The sequence below is a fragment of the Mustela nivalis genome (assembly GCF_964662115.1).
Source record: "Mustela nivalis genome assembly, chromosome: 4".
In the NCBI taxonomy this organism is placed as follows: domain Eukaryota; kingdom Metazoa; phylum Chordata; class Mammalia; order Carnivora; family Mustelidae; genus Mustela; species Mustela nivalis.
The window spans coordinates 13,178,728-13,198,250 of NC_139023.1; the positions used below are offsets into that span (position 1 = coordinate 13,178,728).

General features: G+C 37.4%; 1 pseudogene across 1 annotated transcript in view; it reads left to right on the forward strand.

Moving 5' to 3' along the window:
• The first annotated feature begins 301 nt into the window (after nt 1-301).
• LOC309863920 (large ribosomal subunit protein uL22 pseudogene) overlaps nt 302-19,523 on the forward strand; it is a 63,824-nt pseudogene continuing 44,602 nt past the window's right edge. The window contains exon 1 of the transcript in view: nt 302-878. The product of the transcript in view is annotated as a large ribosomal subunit protein uL22 pseudogene (transcript). The remainder of the gene's footprint in view (nt 879-19,523) is intronic.

Sequence of the window (19,523 nt, forward strand, 5' to 3'; positions counted from 1 at the left end):
CTTACTTGGTGAGGCGCCAGTTAAAGTTTTGGCCCACTCTTTAATTGGGTTGTTTGTTTCATATTGAGTTTTAAATGTTCTTTGTATATTTTGGGTAACAGTCTTTATTATGTACTTTTTGCAAATATTTTTCTCCATCTGTATCTTGTCTTTTCATTCTCTTGATAGTATATTTTGCAGGCAGAAAGCTTTAATTTTAGTGAAGTCCTGCTTATCATTTATTTTTTTCATGGATCATGCCTTTGCTGTTGTATTTAAAAAGTAATTTCCACCCCTCAGTGGCCTGAGGTCACCATTGAAAATGGTTCACCATTTGCTTGACCCAGAAAACTCTACAAAATCATGCAACTCAAGAGGTTCAAATGTATGTGTTTACTTTAAGAAAACACTTGAAACTGCCCAGGCCATCAAGGGTATGTATATCTGAAAAGCCACCCAGTATCTGAAAGATGTCACTTTGCAAGAGCAGTATGTGCCCTTCTGTCACTATAATGGTGGAGTTGGTAGGTGTGCCCAGCCAAACAGTGGGCTGGACATGGGGTCAGTGGCCCAAGAAGAGTGCAGAATTTTTACTGCACATGCTTAAAAATGCAGAGAGAGAAAAAAAATGCAGAGAGTAATGCTGAACGTGAGGGTTTGGATGTTGATTTTCTAGTCATTGAGTACATCCAGGGGAACAAAACTCCCCGGATGTGGAATAGAATTTAGGGCTTATGGTTGGATTAACCCATACATGAGTTCTCCCTGCCACACTGAGATGATCCTTCCTGAAAAAGAGCAGATTGTTCCTAAACGAGAAGAGGAGTTTGCCCAGAAGGAAAAGACATCAAAGAAGAAATTGAAGAAACAAAAACTTACGGCTCAGGTGTATATTCTGCGTAGAATAAATGCAAATAAAAATAAAAAGAGAGGGGCGCCTGAGTGGCTCAGTGGGTTCAGCCTCTGCCTTTGGCTCAGGTCATGATCCTGGAGTCCTGGGATGAAGCCCCACATTGAGCCCTACATCGGGCTCTCTGCTCAGCAGGGAGCCTGTTTCCCCCTCTCTCTCTGCCTGCCTCTTGCCTACTTGTGTTCTCTCTTTCTCTCTGTCAAATAAATAAATAAAATCTTTAAAAAAAAAAAAGTGATTTCCAAACCCAAGTTCATCTAGACTTTCTCCTATGTGGTCTTTTAGGAATTTTATAGGTTTGCAGTTTTCATTTACCTCCGTCATCCTTTTTGAGTTAATTTCTTACTGTAAGGGTGCAAAGTCTGCATGTAGCTTCATTTATTTTTTTTAAATTTTTTATTTTTTATAAACATATAATATATATTTTTTTAATTTTTAATTTTTTATAAACATATATTTTTATCCCCAGGGGTACAGGTCTGTGAATCGCCAGGTTTACACACTTCATGGCACTCACCAAAGCACACACCCTCCCCAATGTCCACAACCCCACCCTATTTGTTTTTTTTTAATTTAATTTTTTTTGGTTCGAATGTTCATTTATTTCAGTACCGTTTATTTAAAAGGCATTCTTTTCTTCATTGTATTGCCTTTGCTCTTTTGTCAAAGATCAGTTGACTATATTTATGTGGGTCTGTTTCTCAGCTCTCTATTCTGTTCCATTGATCTTCACTAGCTCACACATTCACTAATACCACATAGTTTTATAGTATCATGAAGTCGCATAGTGTCAATCCTTAGACCTTGTTCTTTGCCTTAAATATTGTGTTGGCTGTTTTGAATCTTTTGCCTCTGCACTTAAACTTTAGAATCAGTTTGTTGATATCCACAAAATAACTGGGATATTGATTAGGATTGTACTAAATGTGTAGATCAAGTTGGGAAGAACTGACATTTTGACAATATTTGAGTCTTTCTATTCATGAACATGGAATATAGTTTCCATTTATTTAGTTTTTCTTTGATTTCCCTCATCAGAGCTTTGCAGTTTTTCTAATATAGATCTTGCATGTATTTTGTTAGATTTATACCCAAGTATTTTGGTTTTGGGAGGTGCTAATGTAATGTAAATGGTAATGTGTTTGTAATATCAAATTCAACTTGTTCATAGTTGATTGATTGACTTTTTAACTTTCTATCCTGAAACCTTGCTATAATCACTTATTAATTTTATATTTTTTCTATATTATCGCCGAGCTGTTATCTTAGTGGCTGTCGCAGTTTGCATTTCCATTTGAAATTGATAAACATTCCTATTCCTAACATTTTCCCTAACAGATTTATTGTCAAACTTTTAGATTTTGCCAGTCTGATAGGTGAGCAATGTTTCCTCACTATAGAGGTATTTAGAATTTCTCGTATTAAGTGAGGTTGGCCATTTTTTTTCTTTAAGGGTCGTTTCTGTGTTCTTGTTCTGTGAACTACCCATCCAACCCTTTCATCATTCTTCCACTGGATTGTTGCTCTTTTTATCTGAGGAGTTGGGGAGCTCTTGTTACATCATTTATGCTGGATTCTCGTCCCACCCCCTCATCAGTTACAGACAATTTCTCCAAGTTTTTATGTACATTTTAAGAAACACTGTACTCTGATCTACAGACACTTTTATTTTTTATTTTTATTCATTTAATTACTTATCAATTTATTTAAAAGATTTTGTTTGTTTACTTGACAGAGAGAGAGAAACAGCGAGAGAGGGAATACAAGCAAGGGGAGTGGGAGAGGGAGAAGCAGGCTTCCTGCTGAGCAGGGAGCCCAATGCAGGGCTCGATCCCAAGACCCAAGAATCATGACCCAAGCTGATGGCAGAGGCGTAATGACTGAACCACCCAAGTGCCCCTTACTTTTATTTTTTTAAAGATTTATTTATTTATTTAAGAGGGGGGAGAGAGCGCGAGAGAGCGCGCGTTACTGGGATAAAAGGCAGAGGGAGAAGCAGACTCCCCGCTGAGCAGGGAGCCTAATGTGGAGCTTGATCCCAGGACCCTGGGAATATGATCTGATCCAAAGTCAGACACTTAACCGACTGAGCCATCCCTGCAGGATACTTTTAAATTATTAGTTAATTATTCATTCTTCTTTCTTGAATTGTTATTGGGTATTGAGATAGTTAGGAAGATTTCCCTGATCTCAGGTTGAAAAGGTATTCATTTATATCTTCTTCTAATTCATACAAAATTTTAATTATTATTTTTCAGTAATTTGTAAACCCAACTTGAGGCTCAAACTCATGATCCCGAGATCAAGAGTTGCATACTCTACCAACTGAGCCAACCAGGTGCCCCATAAAATTTTAATTATTATTATTATTATTTTACTTTAAATATATGATCTTTTTGGAGTTCATCTTAGTGCATGGTGTGAGATACAGATCTAATTTTGCCTTTACCAAAAGGCTTTCCAGTTGTTCTGAAGCCAGTTATTAAAACGTTTGTCTGGTAGTTTCCATTCACAGCAGAATTTGAGAATATAGATTTTAAGTTTCAGTTTTTTTAGAAGAGAAGTAAAACACTTTGTTTTACACACACACACACACACACACACACACACACACACACACACATAAAGTTTCCTGATGTGGAAAATAAATTTGCCTACAAAAATTAAAAAAAAAACTCAGGAATGATGGTTTTGAAATAAATGTTAACACATACTTAAGCTGGATCTCAAATTAATTATCTTTCAAGTCTTTTTAACTTCATCCCATAGTTTTAATTCCAAGTTTGACAATTTAGAGTTTTTGGAGAGTAATATTCTCTAAGTCTTATTAAAGAAAAATAAAGTTAAAAATTGGTTTGTCTTTTTAACTTCATCCCATAGTTTTAATTCCAAGTTTGACAATTTAGAGTTTTTGGAGAGTAATATTCTCTAAGTCTTATTAAAGAAAAATAAAGTTAAAAATTGGTTTGTCAAAATATAAATATTAATTCTCTAATATTAAGTCTTCCATTGAAGACTTTTCAATAAATGAAGATCAAATATAAAGTAACAAGCATTTAATAAGTATCTGGACATGATCCAAGCTAAAAATTCAGAAAAAGACAAGTTTAAAAAAAACCCCAAAAAACAATTTAACCCAAATGTAACATTGTTGCTGATTATAGTCTCAAGTTGTTTTCATCTACCCACTCTGAAAATCAGCATGAGCACAGGCAGTTAGAATCAAATAAATAGTCTTAGAAATAATTTTGTTCAATTTCTGTATTTCTTGAGGGTACAATTATTGCCCACATCGGTGCTCTCCAGCTAAAGACCATGAAGAACACACCTGTGGTTAGACAATTTGGATTCAGACTTACTGTAATGAACCATTGAGGGAGACCACGCAACCGGTCATGGGAAATCGCAGGGCATCTCAGTAGGAGTGGTGGACAGGAGTTTTTAAATAGGATTTCAATGATGCTTAGGTGATTTGGGGGGGAAATATTAGGAATCTTAAATTTTTGTTCTGAGGCCTTGTTCTGGATTGGATGCTGTCAGGAAGCAGGCTGATTCTAATTGGGTATTTAGTGTATCTTACTTAGAGGGAGGGGAGACTAGAGGAAGCAAAACGAGGTAGCATTCATTCATATTACTCAAGTGGTCTTACTCTAGAGTGGTCTTGTTTTCGTCTTTTTTTCTTTTTTTCATTTGAGTGTAGCTGACACAATGTTACTTTAGTTTCAGGTCTACAACATAGTGATTCAGCGTCTCTGCAGGTTATGCTCTGCTCACTGCAAGTGTAGCCACCATCTGTCACTGAACAGCACTGTTCTAGTACCATTAACTATGTTCTCTATGCTGTGCCTTTGATTCCTGTGACGTATTCGCTCCAGTTTTGTTTCTGTCTTGATAACATAGTCGGTGCTTTCTCTGATGTTGGTGTTCTGTGAGAAAGTGTTCAGGGTAGTTTCCAGGTGTCAGGAGCTGCTTTTCCCTTTTGCACTAAAAACAACAACAACAACAACAACAACAAAAAAACAAAAAACAAAAAACCAAACCAAACCAAAACAAAAGAAAAGAAAAGAAAAGAAAAAAGCAGATTTTTTTTTCTTTTTTGTTAGGTTTATACACAATAAAATATACCTGAATCAGTCAGGCTAACTAATTCCAGCTGCTGTAGCAGATAATGCCTAAATCTCAGTTGCCTAACACAATGCTTTTCTCATGCACACAAAATCCTCTACAGACCTCCCTTCCTGGGCCAGTCTTCAGGCCTCACCCATCTCGTGTACCACATGTAGCCATCCCCACGTGTGGCTGCCAACGATGCCGCAGGAGGGGAGAAGAAAGTGGAGAAAGCACACCAGGTCATTAAATACCTCACTGTAGAAGTGACACACTTCACTTTTCTTATGTTCCTTTGTCCAAGAGTAGCCAATCATTCCACATAGATTTTAGAGGGTCTGCTAGTCAGGATTCTCTAGAGAAGCAAAACAGAACTGAGGGTGTCTGTGTGTAGAGAGAGATTGAGAGAGAGAGGGAGGACTTTATTTTAAGGAATTGGCTCACATGATAATAGAGGCTGGCAGGTCCAAAATCTGCAGGATCGGGTCTAACAGGCAGGTCGCCCAGGGAGGACATCGAAGTTGAAGTCTGCAGGACCTCTGCGGGCAGCATTCCTTCGAGTTCTGAGATCAGTCTTTGTTCTATTCGGTACTTCATTTGTTTGGATGAGGCCCACCCACACTGTGCAGGGCAATCTGATTTACTCCAAGTCCACTGACACAGATATTAACCTCATCCAAAAAACACCTCCCCAGAAACATCCAGAAAAAATGTTTGACCAAGTATCTAGGCACCAGGGCCCAGACAGACTGACACATAAAATTAATCATCATAGGGAGGTATGTGATTTCTGTCTGGATTCTCTGCCAAACCACTTGGAATTGGCAATTTGCAGCCCGAGTCGTTGGTTGCCAGCCAGCTTTCTTGACTAAACACTCCTTTTACTAATATATATGTTTTCAGTAAAAATGGATATTTTATAAACATAAGTTTATTCACATTCTAATGCAGTGCAAAACCCTTACATTTATCTAGCATGATTTTATATGCTGTGTGATAGGCAGGATATGTTTGGTTATTTCCATCTTACAGAAGAAGAAATGACACTAAGGTGACTTATTTGGGGTTACACGGTAAGGAAGTGAGAGACCCGAGTCCAGAAATCTAATCTTCACTTTTATTCACCACAGACACACATATAACAAAACAAATCAAAGGGAATGAAATAAATCATTCTTGGAATTTTGGATTTATATCATCTGCTAATAGGGAAAAATGTCTGTAACCTTGCGTATTATTAAGATATGAACATAAAAATAATTGACATAATTTCAGTTCTTAAGTGTAATAGCAATATCGTGGAGTATTTAGGCTTTCTGTAGTCTGGGAGGAATGATTAGTGCAAAAGGTGATGAGGTGGCATGATGTTGTGGATTAACTATATTTAGGGCTTTTAATAATAGTTGAACTCACTGGCGTGAAACTTGTAAGAGGTGTACAGTTGCAAGAGAACTCAGTGCACCTGCCAGGATTTCCAAAATAAGTGCTGTCCAACTGCCCACTTCTGAGTTTAAGAGCCAGTGGTGGAATCGTGCTGATGGCTTCCTTGTAGCTTCTAAGACTCCGCCCAAACGCCATGCATTGCTAAAACCAGTTTCAGGAAAACCACACTCTTCATAGTGGTTTCAAATATACATTTATATATAAGTTGAATAGAGCACGGTCTGAATTCATGGTGATAACTCTCTTTAATTCCTTTAAAGATGGCATATCCCTGGCGCACAGGAGGGTCATGCCAGTCAATCAGAAACACGCTCACGGGAGTAGATTTCGTTCAAAATGAGCCTGTAGGGCATTTTGGAGAAAATCATATTTAATCATGATGACAGAAATTTAAAATAGCCTCTTTTCATTGTGCCGGTCTTCCTCCTTGTGTCTGCTTTTTACTAGCAAGGCCAAGGAGTCAGCAACGGACAAAAGACTTCTGTGACTTTAGTAGGAAACTGATGTTGAAGTATTAACCCTACTTTTTCTGGCACCTGCGCTGACATTCGGTTTATGGGAGGCAAGTGAGATAGAGAAATCGTGGGGCCGGCTAAAAGAGGGAGCAGGTGCCAGCAGATCAGAGCTGAGAAGAAATCCACGTTTGCTGGATGATTGCATGTGTGTGAGCCATAATACATCAAAAAATTCCCTAAATTGTTCTCTCTCTCGCCAGTCTTTTCTATTGATTCATGTTTGTTCTGTATTTATATCTGCTGTTAAGAATGACACAGAGGAAGAGGGGACTGTGGGTGGAATCAGTACTTGGGATTTAAAAAAAAACAGCTCCAGCATTATTTTCTTGGTTGTCACATTTCACTGATTCAGAACAACTGGTGATTTCTCTCTCTATAGCTTTAATTATGTTTGCTGTCAGAGACATAAGCCGTAGGAAAGGACAGGACAGCAACTTTATTTTAAGCTGGACTGAGTATCACTAAATCTCCCCAATTCCTATCAGCTCGAGGATTATTGTTCTTCTAAGAAATATTATGTATTTAGGTTTTCTTTTTAAGTTTAACTTTTGAGTTGTAACCATTTTACTCTTAAAACATTAGTCAGGGGACGCCTGGGTGGCTCAGTGGGTTAAGCCTCTGCCTTCGGCTGGGGTCGTGATCTCAGGGTTCTGGGATCGAGTCCCACATCGGGCTCTCTGCTCGGCGGGGAGCCTGCTTCCTTCTCTCTCTGCCTGCCTCTCTGCCTACTTGTGATCTCTCTCTGTCAAATAAATTAAAAAAAAAATTAGAGTGGGGGATAGAGCTATAATAATTAGGTAACATTTTACAAATATGCACAGAGTGGGTATACTGTGATGGTAGTAAAGTCCACAGATTAAAAACTGCGCATGCGTAAGGAGTAGACTATGTGCTAAACGTTGTATCTGAAGTAATATGAAGTAGACTTTAAGCGACTTCTATTTAATACTTGTACGGAAATCTTTTCCCTATATATGGAAATCCTGTTGTATTTACCCCAGTTGATGATGTGTGATAAAAGTATATTTATAAGGCCTAATTTCTTTCTCTGACATAAGAGTAAGGTGAATGTTTACATTTTCTTTTTTAAGGGATTTTAATACTAGTATTAGTTTCTTTCTTTTAAAAAGAGAAAAAATTTTAAATAAAAATTTTAAAAAAATTTAAAAGAAAACATTTTTAAAATTGAGGTATAATTGATATACAACATTACGTTAGTTTCAGGTATGCAACATGATCATTTGTGAGTTTGGTAAAAATAGTTTCTCTTGTGGGCAGGCCTCATTAAGAAGAACAGATTGCCTTGGGTCTATTTCCAAATTAGTTACTTGTCCCTTCCACCGCTGGAAGTGAAGTGCATTTTCCCGTTTTCAGTATGAGATTCAGGTGGGGATCCTGGAGAAATTTTTTGTGGCACTTCCCTCAGACGGAAGATGGCAACCCCTCCAGCACTCGCTCACACCATTTATAGGGAGTGTGCCACTGGTTTTCCAAGCAAGGCCACAGTCACCTCCTTGACACTGCTAACAAACACACTAGCTGTCTCTGCAAAAGCCTGTACCCAAGGTCAACTGACATGTTCCAGCATATAAACAAGCAAGGCCCTGCATTCTGCTAACCCAAGATAGGAGCCCGAAACCCCATTTAGTTTATGCCCATAGCCCCTTCTCCTTGTCACAAGATAACCTGAATTTTGCTTTGTTTTGATGTTAAGTCTCCAACCCAAAGTGAACATGGGGTGTATGTTACATATATCTTTTTTTTAAAAAAGATTTTATTTATTTATTTGTCAGAGAGCGAGAGAGCACACACAAGTAGGCAGAGAGGCAGACAGAGAGAGGAGAGAGAAGCAGGCTCCCCGTGGAGCAGGGAGCCTGATGTGGGACTCGATCCCAGGACCCTGTGATCATGACCTGAGCCAAAGGCAGTGGCTTAACCCACTGAGCCACCCAGGCGCCCCATATATATCTTTGCTCAATGTGCATTCTCCATCTTCCCTTGTGAACTCATGAATAGTCCTAGTACCCTGCCCTTTCCACCAATTTGTGTGCAATCTCAAGCTCTCTGAGTATAAAAACTTGTTCTTTCCACCTTCAGGGAGGCAGATTTGGGAATGCTCTCCTCTGATTAGACTTCCTTCTGATAATTCTCATGAGGTGTCCCTTATGATAATAAAAATTTCTCTACTTCAAAAATAAACAAACATGGGGCACCTGGGTGGTTCAGTGGGTTAAGCCTCTGCCTTCAGCTCAGGTCATGATGTCAGGGTCCTGGGATCGAGCCCCGCATCGGGCTCTCTGCTCAATGGGGAGCCTGCTTCCTCCTCTCTCTCTGCCTGCCTCTCTGCCTACTTGTGATCTCTGTCTGTCAAATAAATAAAAATCTAAAAACAAACAATCAAAAGCCATAATGATTCAATATTTGTATATAATGCAAAATGATTACCACAAATAAGTCTAGTTAATATTTATCACCATATATGGTTACAGAATTTTTTTCTTGTGATGAGAACTTTTAAGATCTATTCTCTTAGCAACTTCCAAATTCTCTGAATCTATCAGCTTGGTGTCCCCCCCCCCCCCCCACTTGTTTGTTTTTGTTTTTGTTTTAGATTCCACATATAAGTAAGATCATAGGGTATGTGCTTTCTCTGACTTATTTCACTTAGCATAATGTCCCATAATGCCTTCATCGTGTATCCGTGTTGTCACAAATGGCAAGATTCCATTCTTTTCTGTGGCTGAATAATATTCTAGTGTATTTTATTTACTTATTTTTATTTACTTATTTGACACAGAGAGAGATCGCAAGTAGGCAGAGAGGCAGGCCAGGGAGGGGGAGGTTGTGGGGGAGGGGGAAGCAGGCTCCCTGCTGAGCAGACAGCCTGATGTGGGGCTCCATCCCAAGACCCTGGGATCATGACCTGAGCTGAAGGCAGAGGCTTAACCCACTGAGCCACCCAGGCACCAAATTATCTGATTTTTATTTTAAAATGTTTACTTTGGCTACTGTGTAGAAAATTGCCTAAAGTAGAACAAAAGCAGAAGGAAGGAGAAGCAATAGGAGGCTCCTGGAATAGCCTGGTTGTGCAGGTGGCCGTGTGGGGAGACGTGCTGGATTGAGGATATCTTTAAAGGTGGAACTGTCAGGACTTACTGATGGATTAGAGGTAGGGTGCATAGGTATGAGGACAAACAAGATGACTCCTAGGTTTTGAGCTTGAGCAAATACATGGAATGTGATATTAATTATCAGTTATAAATCTAGACTAAAAATTTAATTCATTTAAAATTCTTAAAACATTTAAAAATCACATTCTTCATTCAATATTATTACTTTTAAAAGCCAGAGAGGTGTGTAATGTATGGTCAACTAATTATCCTGCATAGACTTTGAATTTGAAGATAAAATGATTAAATGGTAAAACACCTCCAGGCTTTCTTATAACACTTCTGTTTGTAACCTGGTTATGGTAGACTCCTGGGTAGATGGGTAATAGGATCCACTCAAAGGACATTATGGACTCCATTTCTATCCTCCATTAGTTTTATATTCTTCTTTGTGGGATTCTTACATAATTAGGCCAGGTAGGTTTTAAACAGGATCCTGTTTGGGTTGAATCTTTCAGAAAGAACAATAAAATGCTAAGTGAAAACAACTTCCTAATGCATTTCGATATTTCCTATCTGATACTGAACTTGACCAGCGATGGAAACAAATTTAGAGGCAACGTAAGTATCCTTTCCCCCATATTCTTAGATAGTTTTGTATCCAAAGAACTAAAATAGAACCTCGTAGGCCTCTGATGTTTAATTGCAGAATGAAGTGCAAAATACCAGTACTGAATTGGTCCATTTTTTTTTTTCTAACTTTTTATTTTTTATAAACATATATTTTTATCCCCAGGGGTACAGGTCTGTGAATCACCAGGTTTACACACTTTACAGCACTCACCAAAGCACATACCCTCCCCAATGTCCATAATCCCACCCCCTTCTCCCAACCCCCCTCCCCCCAGCAACCCTCAGTTTGTTTTGTGAGATTAAGAGTCACTTATGGTTTGTCTCCCTCCCATCCCATCTTGTTTCATTGATTCTTCTCCTACCCACTTAAGCCTCCATGTTGCATCACCACTTCCTCATATCAGGGAGATCATATGATAGTTGTCTTTCTCTGCTTGACTTATTTCGCTAAGCATGATACGCTCTAGTTCCATCCTGAATTGGTCCATTTTTATTTCTGTCTTCCAATTTTACTTTTCAGTGGAAGAAAGGTGACACATCATACGACTGGCACTCTGTGTTCTCTTCCTGGCTTTCCCCAGATAATGAAGAACAGCAAATAGTTTATCTGATCTTACATTGTGATAAAGATGATACACACTGTCTTGTACTCTAAACATTGATGTACAGAGCTGTAATCACATCTGACTGGTAGGCAGACCAGTTGTCTTTTTCTTCAATCTCTCTTCTTGTATTGCTGTGAAGTGCTGTCACAATGACTGATAGGGGGATTGAAGCTGTAAATTCAGGGGAATGATTCTTTTATACAAGCAGAAATGGTGTCTTTCTTGTAGAGCAATCCTTATGCGTAAGTAGAGTGGAAACCACCCACATGTGAGTGGTTTCAGCTGTAAAGGAAGACAGCTTTAGTGCTTTTCAAAATCTCTCTCGCACTCCCTTGAGGATGTCCAGAATTACCCAGAAGAAACTATAATCTTTAATTCAAGCCTAAGTAAGGATGCAGATGACTTAAATGGGTGACATGTTAAGATCAAATCACCATGATGCAAGTTTTGAGATAATTGGAGAAGAATACAAACTCATAAAATACTTGCAGCTAGAGAAAATGGAATTGTTATCAGAGCAGAGGAAAAAGGGCACTAAGGAAGAAAAAGTTGCCTACATCACAATTTTGTCTTGGATTGACCCCATAATTTTTCTCCAAGTAGTAGGATGCCCTTTAAGTTTAGCTGTCTGTCTATATGCATCTGTAATTTTCTGTCATGGCTTTCTTGTGTAACATGTAACCAACAGAAAAAAAGATTAGAAAACTTGCCTACATTTTCAATTGATTTGATTACCACTGATTTATCTGTTTCTGACATGTTTTCTATTAAGCAGGAGTCTTTCTAAACATGTAAAGTGTTACACCTTGTTAATATTTGACAAAATTGCTACCTGGCTAGTTCTGGCTATCTTTACAAAGTTCTTCAACATTTTCATGGCAAAATAAAAACACAGGATCACAGAATCACATGTATTTTGCCAAGTAAATTAAATTCATTGAGCTTTTCTCTAGACTTTCTCTACCACAGAGGCAGCTTGAACTGATGAGACCAATAGGTTGTAAGACATGTGTTCTATTTCTTGGTGTATAATTTCCATTCCTACATTTAGCCTGTCTTAACCTTATTTGAAAAATGGAAATAATATCAGCTATTCCCCAGCTCAAAGCAGTGCTATAATCAAGTAGATTTTTAAAAGTTTATGCAAAGGGGACAGGGACTTTTAGAATGGCAGAATTTGTCTGATTGCTTATTTCACTTAGCATGAAACTCTCCAGTTCTATTCATGTCGATGTCAATGGTAGGTATTCATTCCTTCTGATTGCTGAGAAATATTCCATTATATGTATGAAACACATTTTTTAAAAAATTCATTCATCTCGAAGAACATCTTGGCTCCTTCCACAGTTTGTCCATTGTAGGCATTGCTGGTATGAACATTGGGGTACACCTGTCCCTTCTTTTCACTACTTCTGTATCTTTGGGGTAAATACTCAATAGTGTATTGCTGGGTTGTAGGATAGCTCTATTTTTAAGTTCTTAAGGAACCTCCACACTGTTTTCCATAGTGGCTGCACCAGCTTGCATTCCCACCAACATATGGTTTCACTCGTACGTGGAATAGAAGTAATAGTGCAGAGGACCATAGAGGAAGGGATGGAAGACTGAATGGGAAGAAATCAGAGAGGGAGACAAACCACGAGAGACTCTTGACTTCTGGAAACAAGCAGGTTGCGGGAAAGGAGGTGGGTAGGGGAAAGGTATCTGGGTGATAGGCATTAAGCAGGGCATGTGATGCGATGAGCACTAGGTGTTAGATGCAACTAATGAGTCATTTCACATTATATCAAAACTAATGATGTTGGCTAATTGAATTTAAAAAAAACACGAAAAAAAGAGTAGCAGAGTTTGGAGCTTGGTAGACTCTCTCCTTAACAAACAATTTACTGATGAAAATGATAAAAAAAAATTAAGATTTTAAAACTGTTCTAAAGAATACAGAGAATGGAAAAAAATGAATTCAGGAGAATCTACTAAATAACAGAAAGAGTAGTGACATGAGAGTCATGATTTGCTTCCTTACACTGCCCCTATCAGCATCCCTGTTCTGTGCTAGGGAAGCTGTATTCCAGGTATATATACCCAAGAAGACTGGTTCCTTCTCCCTCCAGCTCCCGATCTAGGGTTAAAGTTTCATTTCTGGAGACACAGGTTGCCAATTCTCATCCCTCACAGCACCGTGTTGGGGTATGGAGAGAACTGGATCTCTCCTCTTCTACCACTGCTCGGAGGGAAAGAGCTCTACTTCCACCTGCTCCTAATGTCCTTATGAAAATGTGCGAGAAGCTCAACAGTCAAACAGTTTTGAAAAGGAGTATGGGAGTATTCACAGTTGTTGATTTCAAAACTTACCATAAACCTATAGTAATCAAGATAGTGCGGTCCTGGTAGATGGAGAGACATATAGATCAATGGGATAGAATTCAGAGTCCAGGAAGAAACTCACACTTAAAATCACTCAATTTTCAACAAAGACAACTCAGTCAAGGAAAGAATAATATTTCAGTGAGTAGTGCTGGGAAACTGAATATTCACAAGCAGAATAATAAAGTTAGATCCCTACCTCATCCTATATACGAAAATAACACAAAATGGATTATAAACCTAAATGTAAGAAGTAAAGCTATAAACCTCTTAGAAGAAAAATTCTTCATGATCTTGATTTGGATAATGTTTTCTTAAGTAGAATACCAAGAGTGTGAGCTCCAAAAGAAAAAAAACAGATAAATTGGCTCTATTAAAATTTAAAAATTTTGTGCTGAAAACAATATCATCAAGAAAGTGAAAAGACAATCCACAGAATGAGAGATTTTTGCAAGTCATATATCTGATAAGGCACTTGTATTTAATGTATTATCTATCTATATTATAATTCAATAATAAGATACTTAATAAATAAATTTAGAAAAAGAATAAAGGATCTGAGTAGTCATTTCTTCAAAGAGGATTCGTGGAAATGATGCTTGATGCATTAGTCATTAGAGAACTTCAAATCAAAACTCCAGTGAGATAATACATCATCATGTTCAACAGATGGATATAATAAAAAAAAGTCAAACAGTTGCAAATATTAATGAGAATGTGGAGAAACTAGAACTCTTTTATGTTGCTGGTAGGAATGTGAAAATGGTATAACTTTTTGGAGAACATTTTGGCATTTTCTCAAATTAAGGACAGAGTTCCCATATGACCCAGCAGATCTACTTTTAAGTATCTACCAAAGATAAACGAAAGTACGTATCTACACAAAAACCTTGCATACAAAAGTTCAGAACAAAATTACTCATAGTAGCCAAAAAGTAGAAATAAGCTGTGTGTTCACTGATGAATGGAGAAATGAAATGTGTATAACCATCCAATGGAATATCATTCAGTGATAAAAAGAAATGAGGTACTGATACATGCTGCAAAATAAACAAAACTTGAAAACATGCTAAGTGAAAAAAGTCAGTCACAAAAGACCTCATGTTATATGATCCTATTTATATAAAATGTCCACAATAGGCAAATCTGTACAGGTTGGAAATAGGTAAGTGGTTGCTAAGGCTGGGGGAGGAGTAGGGCGGAGGCAAATCAAGGTGGGGCTTTTTTGTTTGTTTTGTTTTTTGTTTTTTTGAGAAGACAAAATGATCTAAAATTAGATTGTGATGATGGTTGCATAACCCTGTGAATACTATGGTAAAAAAAATAATTGAATTGTACACTTTAAATGGACAAATTATATGTTTGTTAATTACATCTCAAGAAAGCTTTTCAAATAAGTAAAAAGGGTGGCATTTAAAAAAACACTTATGTAAAAACACTTAAGCTTTTAATATTGATGTACTTTTTGATAATTATGTTTATCTTATAAGGAGAAAAGGCAAAGCCATTTTTCTTTCAAAAACAATCTTTTGCTTCCATAAAATTATTCTAAGTGATTACACTATTTAACTTAAAGAAGTTCATTAAAACCTTACAGGCTCTCTCCTTTGTTGTATTTCATATTTTAATGAGGGAGTAAGTTCATAGTAAATATGCAGAAGAAACAAAACCCATTTTTTATTGTATAGGAATTTTTGAAAGATGCATCTGTCTACATCTGTGCAACTTAATAGAAAACATATTTTTTCCCTGTGACATTTCAGTGGACAGACTACTTTAAATTCTTTTTAAAGACTTTTTTTTTTTGAGCAAATGAGAAAATTTCATCCTATAAACATCTTTATAATTTTTTTAAAGATTTTATTTATTTGAGAGTGATAGAGTGTGAGCGTGATTGGGGGGAGGGGCAGAAGGAGAGGGAGAAGCAGACTTCTGCTGAGCAGAGCTCCAGACAGGAGGCTGGATCCCAGGACTCTGGGATCATGACCTGAGCTGAAGGTAGGCACTTAAAGATTGAGCCACCCAGATGCCCCACAGCATTATAATTTTTAGTACCATGGTTATGCTTTCATAAAAACTCAATTTGACAGCAGTTAAAGATGAAAATATAAAATAATTCTGACTAACTCTTGCTATTATTGAAATATGTTGACTTTATACATAAAGTTAATTTCTGTAAATCTTATCTGTCATTTTCATTCCAAGACCAAACTACCTACATTTTTGTGTCAGCATTTGCTGCCAAGTAAAAGTGTCTTGACTATGAACTGAAGAGCAGGTTCTTTGCCAAGAGGAGAATTGAAAAAAAATGTATATGACCTAGTGGATTACATTTTAATAAAATCAAGTAATTACATTAGAAGATATTAAAAATAAGAGAAAATATCTCTTGAAGAAGGATGACCAGAGATAAACTGTCTTCAGTCTGCAACTGTTTTTAATAACCACCACTTAACTCATTCTGACTCTGATGTCTTCTTAATATGATGAGAACTCACACCGAAATTTTGGATATTGAAAGGACGTTCGTTTTAGGCTTGTTCAGAGCTTCTTATTTCCTGGTTCTGCTGTGTTCTGCTGGTTAAGGTAGCCTTTAGAGTAACAGTTGGGAAAATTTTTATCTTATTATAAAGGATCAAGTAGAAAAGTTTTTTAGCTTTGTGACAACTACTCAAGTCTTGTAGTGTAGAAACAGCCGTAGGTAGTGTATAATGAAGGGGCAATGGCTGTGTTCTAATTAAAGCATATTTACAAAAACAGGCCAGTGGACCATAGATTGCCAGCCTGCTTTAGACTTTAATTTGCTTGGAATTCGTGAATTACTCCCTGTTTTAAAATGCTCTTTGCTAGAAACTCAGATGTGTTTATTAGTGGGAGGGTTGTTTCCTTTGACTAGGGGGCAGGAGCATGGTCTCATGATGATGTTTGTTGGGAAACTAACTTCACTGTATAAAAACAAACACTCTTTTGGTGTTCACCAAGAGTAAGGGGGACTTTTCTGTCAGGGATATTCCTTTAAAATGTTTCCCTGCTCTTCATTTTTAGGTTCTTAAATGAATTCAAAAACTTCATTATAATTTCTTACTTTTGACCAGATATTTGATTTGTATTTATTTTTCAGGTCTTCAACAATTGGTTTATACCTGGATTGCTACATTTAGCAAATAAAAATATAGGATTCTCAGTTAAATTTTAATTTTAGATAAAAAATACTTTTGGGGAGCATTTTAAGATTATTCATTTTTGAGTATAGTTAAGGCACAGGGTTACATTACTATCCGATGTGACACTTAATGATTTGACAAGTTTATATATTGTGCTATGTTCTCAAGTATCCTGCCATCTGTCCCATTACATTATTATTACAATATCTTTGACTGTATTCGTTACGCTGTGTTTTTTATTCCGATGACTTATCTATTCCGTAACCAGAAGCCTGTATCTCCCTTTTCCACCTGTTTTGCCCATCCCCCTCTGCTCTTCTCTCTGGCAACCATCCATTCTATGTATTTATACCTTTCATTCTACTTTTCATTTGTTTATTCATTTTAAAACATTTTAATTTTAATTTTAATTTTTTAAGTAATCTCAACATCCAAGGTAGGGCTTGAACTTACAACTCTGAGATCAAGAGTCATGTGCTCTACCAATTAAAGCCAGCCAGGTACCCCATGTTTAGATTTTTTTTTTTTTAGATTTCATTTATGAGTAGAATCATGTGGTATTTGGCTCTCTCAGTCTGACTTATTGTACTTAGCATAAGAGCCTTTAGGTCCAATTCATGTTGTCTGAAATGGCAAGATATCATCCTTTCTTATGACTGTATAATATTCCTTTGTGTATATATGCCACATTTTCCTTATCCATTCATTTTTTTTTTCTTTTTTTTTTTTTAACTTTTTATTTTTTATAAACATATATTTTTATCCCCAGGGGTACAGGTCTGTGATTCACCAGGTTTACACACTCACCAAAGCACATACCCTCCCCAATGTCTATAATCCCACCCCCTTCTCCCAAACCCCCTCCCCCCAGCAACCCTCAGTTTGTTTTGTGAGATTAAGAGTCACTTATGGTTTGTCTCCCTCCCAATCCCATCTTGTTTCATTTATTCTTCTCGTACCCACTTAAGCCCCCATGTTGCATCACCACTTCCTCATATCAGGGAGATCATATGATAGTTGTCTTTCTCTGCTTGACTTATTTCGCTAAGCATGATATGCTCTAGTTCCATCCGTGTTGTCGCAAATGGCAAGATTTCATTTCTTTTGATGGCTGCATAGTATTCCATTGTGTATATATACCACATCTTCTTGATCCATTCATCTGTTGATGGACATCTAGGTTCTTTCCATAGTTTGGCTATTGTGGACATTGCTGCTATAAACATTCGGGTGCACGTGCCCCTTTGGATCACTACGTTTGTATCTTTAGGGTAAATACCCAATAGTGCAATTGCTGGGTCATAGGGCAGTTCTATTTTCAACATTTTGAGGAACCTCCATGCTGTTTTCCAGAGTGGCTGCACCAGCTTGCATTCCCACCAACAGTGTAGGAGGGTTCCCCTTTCTCCGCATCCTCGCCAGCATCTGTCATTTCCTGACTTGTTGATTTTAGCCATTCTGACTGGTGTGAGGTGATATCGCATTGTGGTTTTGATTTGTATTTCCCTGATGCTGAGTGATATGGAGCACTTTTTCATGTGTCTGTTGGCCATCTGGATGTCGTCTTTGCAGAAATGTCTGTTCATGTCCTCTGCCCATTTCTTGATTGGATTATTTGTTCTTTGGGTGTTGAGTTTGCTAAGTTCTTTATAGATTCTGGACACTAGTCCTTTATCTGATATGTCGTTTGCAAATATCTTCTCCCATTCTGTCAGTTGTCTTTTGATTTTGTTAACTGTTTCCTTTGCTGTGCAAAAGCTTTTGATCTTGATGAAATCCCAATAGTTCATTTTTTCCCTTGCTTCCCTTGCCTTTGGCGTTGTTCCTAGGAAGATGTTGCTGCGGCTGAGGTCGAAGAGGTTGCTGCCTGTGGTCTCCTCAAGGATTTTGATGGATTCCTTTCACACATTGAGGTCCTTCATCCATTTTGAGTCTATTTTTGTGTGTGGTGTAAGGAAATGGTCCAATTTCATTTTTCTGCATGTGTCTGTCCAATTTTCCCAGCACCATTTATTGAAGAGGCTGTCTTTTTTCCATTGGACATTCTTTCCTGCTTTGTCGAAGATTAGTTGACCATAGAGTTGAGGGTCTATTTCTGGGCTCTCTATTCTGTTCCATTGATCTATGTGTCTGTTTTTGTGCCAGTACCATGCTGTCTTGATGATGACAGCTTTGTAATAGAGTTTGAAGTCCGGAATTGTGATGCCACCAACGTTGGCTTTCTTTTTCAATATCCCTTTGGCTATTTGAGGTCTTTTCTGGTTCCATATAAATTTTAGAATTATTTGTTCCATTTCTTTGAAAAAGATGGATGGTACTTTGATAGGAATTGCATTAAATGTGTAGATTGCTTTAGGTAGCATAGACATTTTCACAATATTTATTCTTCCAATCCAGGAGCATGGAACATTTTTCCATTTCTTTGTGTCTTCCTCAATTTCTTTCATGAGTACTTTATAGTTTTCTGAGTATAGATACTGTGTCTCTTTGGTTAGGTTTATTCCTAGGTATCTTATGGTTTTGGGTGCAATTGTAAATGGGATTGACTCCTTAATTTTCGTTTCTTCTGTCTTGCTGTTGGTGTAGAGAAATGCAACTGATTTCTGTGCATTGATTTTATATCCTGACACTTTACTGAATTCCTGTATAAGTTCTAGCAGTTTTGGAGTGGAGTCTTTTGGGTTTTCCACATA